The sequence below is a fragment of the Halichoerus grypus genome, chromosome 4 (genome assembly GCF_964656455.1).
Source record: "Halichoerus grypus chromosome 4, mHalGry1.hap1.1, whole genome shotgun sequence".
NCBI classification, from domain to species: Eukaryota; Metazoa; Chordata; class Mammalia; order Carnivora; family Phocidae; genus Halichoerus; species Halichoerus grypus.
In genome coordinates, this window is record NC_135715.1 from 185,933,271 (window position 1) to 185,939,270 (window position 6,000).

The window sequence follows — 6,000 nt, forward strand, 5'->3', positions numbered from 1 at the left end:
GAAGGGAGAGCCCAGGCAGTTGAACTGCCATACAAAGCACAGTACTTCTCACACTGAGGCTGGTCCTCAAGGCACTCGCTCCCATCATAGATATACACACCTTCTTCTCAACAGTCTTGTGACTTATAGCCACACAAGGAATATTATTCAGCCATGAAAAGGAATGGGGGTACAGATACACGCTACAGCCTTAGTGAATTTAAAAACATTATGCTAAGTAAAAGAAGCCAGACACAATGAGCACACATTTTGGATTCTGTTTATATGAAATGTCCAGAATAGGCAAATCCATAGAGACAGAAAGCAGATTAGTGGTGGGGCAGATGAGGAGTGACTCCTAATAAGGCTAGGGTTTCTTTTGGGGTGGTGAAGTGCTCTGGAATTTGTGTGGATGGTTGCTCAACTTTGTGAATATGTTTTAAAACTACTGAATTATATACTTTTAAAATATTTTTTTTATTAAGTAAACTCTACACCCAATGTGGGGCTCGAACTCATGACCCTAAGATCAAGAGTTGCATGCTCTACTGACTGAGTCAGGCAGGTGCCCCTGAGTTATATATTTTATTTTTTAAGATTTTGTTTATTTATTTGACAGAGACAGAGACAGAGAGAGAGGGAGGGAACACAGCGGGGGGAGCGGCAGGCAGAGGGAGAAGCAAGCTCCCTGATGAGCAGGGAGCCTGACGTGGGGCTTGACCCCAGGACCCTGGGATCATGACCTGAGCCGAAGGCAGACACTTAACCAACTGAGCCACTCAGGTGCCCCCTGAGTTATATATATTTTAAAGGGGTAAGTGTTACAGTATGTGAGTTATATATACATATATAAAAAAACTGGTCTAATGAGAAGAATATTTAACAATTTAGTAAACGAAAGCTAGAGAAGAGTAGTAGAATATACCACCCCCAAATATGCCACATTGACATAGGGATTATTTTGAGTGGAAGGCAATTAAGAAGAAACAGATATAAGAAAAACTCTCTGCCCTCCTCTTATTTGCCTAAAAGCAAGACATAACTTTGCAGAGGTGTCCCCACTCCCCTCTCTACCAGGAAGGACAGAAGTTAATCACCAGAGAAAACTCCAGACCCTTATCAGCCTGGAGATGGCACCAGAGGAACCTACATAACAAACCTTGTCTACCATTACTTCTCCCACGTACGCACCTTCCCACAATTTGCCACCCTAGACCCTCAAAGTCCTTTTCCTTTGTCTTGTCACTTCTCTAAAAATGCATTGTTCTTTTGTTAATATACTATAACAAGCCCAAGTTCTAACCACTCCTTTGAGTTACTCATCACTGGGTGCTCCCTTGTGTATGTGTGATGCACTTTTTAATAAATTTGTTTATTTTTCTTTTGGTAATCTGTCTTTGGTAGTCTAATTTACTGGGCTCCTGTCAAGAGAATTTAAGGTGGGTAGAGGAAAGACATTGTTTTTTTTCTCCTATATTCCTACAGAAATCCCCATGGTCTGACTTTTTTCTGTGTCTCAGCTCCTATCTCTCCCACCCCTTAGCTCCCATGACCAACATTTGTGGACTCATTCAGTTGTTTGAGTTTAATGTGTCTCTTCCCTCTTCAGAGTCTAAGAGAAGGCTAGGCCCAGCTGAGGCATCATTGCATCCAGGAAGCCTTCGTGTCTTCTGCCTAAGGCAGGGCCACTGCCACCTTGTGTATCACCCACCATCTTACACTCACCACCATGGTCATTTGCTCAGGGTCTGGCTTCCTCAATAAACTCCAGGCTCCATGAAAGCAGGGATGGGTTGTTTTGTTTGATATTCTATCCCCTGCCACCAGCACCGAAACAGAGGAAGCACTTACAAATCCACTGATCAGAGAACACAGGGTCCAGACACAGAGAACACCATGGTTTTCAGAGAGCCCTGCTGCTTTGAGAGGGCAGGGCTCCTTCCTTCGCAGGGTCCCAACTGATGTCAAGTCCCATCCTTCCGGCCCTCTCAAAGATAGGAGGGGTACCTTAGATGGGTCCATTTTACATAAGCCCTTTTATTATTTACTCAGATAATACATGTGCCTGATGCATCAAGCAAGCACCTAACTTGTTTCTGAAGTGAACTTTAAAATTTCTTTTTTTTTTTTTTAAAGATTTACAGCGAGAGAGGGAACACAAGCAGGGGGAGTGGGAGAGGGAGAAGCAGGCTTCCCGCGAAGCAAGGAGCCCAATGCAGGGTTCGATCCCAGGACCCTGGGATAATGACCTGAGCCGAAGGCAGACACTTAACGACTGAGCCACCCAGGCGCCCCTATCATTTTATTTTCATCATGATAAAGGTACTCTTTAATCCCCATTCCCTATTACCCCCCTCCCCCCACCCATCTCTCCTCTGAAAACCATCAAGTTGTTCTCTATAATCAAGAGTCTGTTTCTTGGTTTGTCTCTTTCTTTTCTTTTGCTTATTTCTGAAATTCCACACAAGTGAAATTGTATGGTATTTGTCCTTCTCTGATGGACTTATTTCGCTTAGTATTATACTCTCTAGCTCCATCCATGTCATTGCAAATGTCAAGATTTCATTCTTTTTTAATGGCTGAATAATATTCCATTGTATATATATACCACCTTTTCTTTTTTTTTTTAAGATTTTATTTATTTATTTGACAGAGAGAGACACAGTAGAGGGAACACAAGCAGGGGGAGTGAGAGGGAGAAACAGGTCCCTCGCTGAGCAGGAAGCCCGATGTAGGGCTCGATCCCAGGACCCTGGGATCACAACCCGAGTTGAAAGCAGATGCTTAACCACTGAGCCACCCAGGTGCCCCAATATACCACATCTTCTTTATCCATTCATCTATTGATGGACACTTGGGCTACTTCCATAGTTTGGCTATTGTAAATAATGCTGCAATAAACATAGGGGTGCATGTACCCCTTTGAATTAGTGTTTTTGTATTTTGGGGGTAAATAACCACTAGTGCAATCACTGATCATAGGGTAGTTCTATTTTTAATTTTTTGAGGAACCTCCATACTGTTCTCTGCATTGGCTGCACCAGTTTGTATTCCCACCAATAGCACAAAAGGGTTCCTTTATCTCCACATCCTCAGCAACACTTGCTTCTGAGCAGTCTTGGATGTTTAGGGTAGAAGTGAGTACAAGGCTGTGATCAGCAGGGAACTATATTAATATTTTCTCAAAGACAACCAGCTAGTTAATCCTGACACTTCCTTGACACAGAACAGCAAGCAAAGTTGTTGTCACTTATTTATTGAGCACCTACTATGGTCCAGGCACTTTACAAATATCTCCAATCATCCCCCCAAACTCTGCCAGGACATATTCTTATCCACATTGTATATATGAGAACACAGAATCAGGAGCTAAGTAACTTGGCAAAGCCACAAGCTAGTATTAAAGTATTTTCTTTTACACGATGTAAGGAATGGCAATTATCTAGAAAGCTTTTCAGTCACTGGAACTTTCTGATTTTCTAGGAACATTTCAAAATGCTTATTAGGAATCTGTGATTCAATAAAGAGAGGGAACAAGAAGACAGGGTATTTCTATGTGTGAGACCTGAAATCATATTCTGGTTCCATTCCCTACTTTTTCCACTTCTAAAATTAAAAGAGCATAGGGTTTCCTCATACTAATGAAGTAATAACGAATTAAAAGTAAATGACTTACACTACACGGTAAGGAAAAACCAAATTCATATCGCAATAAAAGATACTAATCATAAGGACAGTCTGCTTTACACTAGTAAACTAAAAAATGGGATAGAAGGATTTTGATAAACAGGTGAATCCTTAAAGGATTAATGATAATGAGGGACGTGCTGGCTGCAAAGCCCTCACCCGTTCAGAAGAGACAATTATTCACCAAGTAAGAGAACCACCTACCATTTATCAGCTGGGCGTTGGGATCTCTGTATTGTTAAAGTTTTTAAGACCTAAAAAGACAAACAGAGACATCACAGATCCCGTGGAAGCTGAGGATTTGGGAGACTGAGGCTGCAAGGCGATGCCTCAATTCGGATGAGGCATCTCTGTTTCGCAATTAATTGATTAACTTGGCCCAGACTTCTAGCCCTAAATCTCAGCAGCTTCATCTGTAAATGAGGAGTTATGCTAGCCCTGCCCTGTCTTAAACTGACCCTACTCTGATCAGTGAAAATAGGCCCAAATAGGCTTCGGAAATTAAAGTAAGGCAATTATGACCTGAGAAATTGCTACATTAGGAAAAAAAGAGGAATAAGGAGGCTTTTTCCTCCTGACTCCCAGAAATGCTCACGAGTGAATTCTCCAGGATCCCTAGAGGCCAACATTCTAGAGTTGGGGTGCTCTTCAGGCATCACCTAGTGAGGTCTCCCGGACCTCAAAGGGCGGATCTGCCCCCAAAGACAGCCAGGAATAGGCACTTCCGGAGCCGCCTCTGAGCGTTTCCTATTTGCCAGACCACAACTCTGTTAATCAAGATGCCCCAGGCCGCATGTAACTTGAACCAAACTTATTTTTAAGATTTTATTTGGGGGGGCGTGGGGGGATGGGTTAGCCTGGTGATGGGTATTAAAGAGGGCACGTATTGAATGGAGCACTGGGTCTTATACGCAAACAATGAATCATGGAACACTACATAAAAAAATAAAAATAAAAAGGTTTTATTTGAGAGAGAGAAAGCAAGGGATGGGGAGAGGTGGAGAGGGAGAAGCAGACTCCCCGCTTAGCAGGGAGCCCCAACGGGGCTTGATCCCAGGACACCGGGATCATGACCTGAGCAAAACTCAGCCGCTTAACCAACTGAGCCACGCAGCCGCCCCTGAACCAAACTTCAGGCAGAGAAAAACACCGGCGGGAACCAGACCCGTTTATTAAACAGTGGTTGTCTTGGAAGGTGGGTTTACTACTTTTCCTATTTTCCTTTAAGTACTTTTGTGTACTTAACCTCCCTGTGCTTATTTCTCCATCTGTACCTGGTTAGGAAAATTATAGCACTTAAAACGGGGTCTGGCATGTAACTATTCAGTGAACGCCAGCGATCATGATTCCTTTCGAAATTTTCTAAGAACATGTATTATTTGTATTATGAAAAATACTTTATTCTGAAGTTGTATTTATTATTGCCTTTAACAAACACCCCTTAACAGGAGAAGATTTACCTTTTCTGCATCAGTGTTCTCACTCCTTCCCCAAGCCCACGGTCCCCATTTGAAGTAGCAAGTTGCAAACTATTGTAGTAATGTGCGGAGGTGTCTGTCTTTTCTTTTTTTATATCACACTCCAAAACTTTACTAAGAGCTACATAGGCAGCTCCCGCGCTGAAGCGCGCGGACCGAGGAAAGAATTTGTGGAAAGAAGGCCTCGGGCTTTCCCGGCGGCGAGTCGCTCCCTCCGCACGGGGAGAGAAGCACCCAGTTCCGCCATTAGGGCGCGCGAGGGAAAATGGAGGCGCCCAACCCTCCCCGCGGAGAGGCCGCGAGCTCGGCGCCTGCGCCCTGCGCGCCCGCTCGGCCCCACCTCGGCCGGCGAGGCCGTTGCGACCGTTGAGGGAGGGCGAGGGGAGGAGAAGGAGCGCCGCACAACGCCCCACCCGGCGCCCGAGAGCGCTGTTCCGGTGAGCCCAGCTCCGGCCCCGGTAGTCCGCTCCAGGCCGCTCTGGACCACTAGCCGCTCCGAAGATGCCGGCCGCGCTCCGTGCTTTCCCTCCAGCCCTTTGTGTCCCGGCGCGCGTCGGAGGGAACGCGGGAACGCGCGCCGTGCCGTGCGCCTGCGCAAGGGGGCGGGGCGGCGCGCCCTGCCGGGAGTCGGGAGTGGGCGCTGCTACTGGTCGCCCCGTCCCGCCCCGCCCCCAACCGCCATTTCGTGCTCCGGCGCGCAGGGCCTCCGCATGATGGACGCCCGGAAGCCGGGACAACAAAGGCCCGAGCGTAAGGTGTGCGCGGCCTGCTGATCTTTCCGCTGCTCGTGGGGCGAAGATGGCGCCCAGACGCTGAAGCTGTGCCCGAATATGGGGAGAAATGGGCTCCTCTACCT

General features: G+C 46.1%; 1 long non-coding RNA gene across 9 annotated transcripts in view; it reads right to left on the reverse strand.

Moving 5' to 3' along the window:
* The window catches only part of LOC118520953 (uncharacterized), a 35,985-nt gene extending 30,483 nt beyond the window's left edge, over positions 1-5,502 (reverse strand). For 2 of the 9 annotated variants that reach the window (XR_013447422.1, XR_013447425.1), the window contains exons 1-2: positions 5,127-5,502; positions 3,871-3,920 (exon numbers count right to left, since the gene is read on the reverse strand). This is a non-coding gene — a long non-coding RNA (uncharacterized LOC118520953). Of the gene's footprint in view, positions 1-3,870; positions 3,921-4,261; positions 4,445-5,126 lie in introns of those variants that run through there. The other 7 variants (XR_013447428.1, XR_004909891.2, XR_013447427.1 and 4 more) reach the window with 6 other exon arrangements.
* Positions 5,503-6,000: the final 498 nt, after the last annotated feature.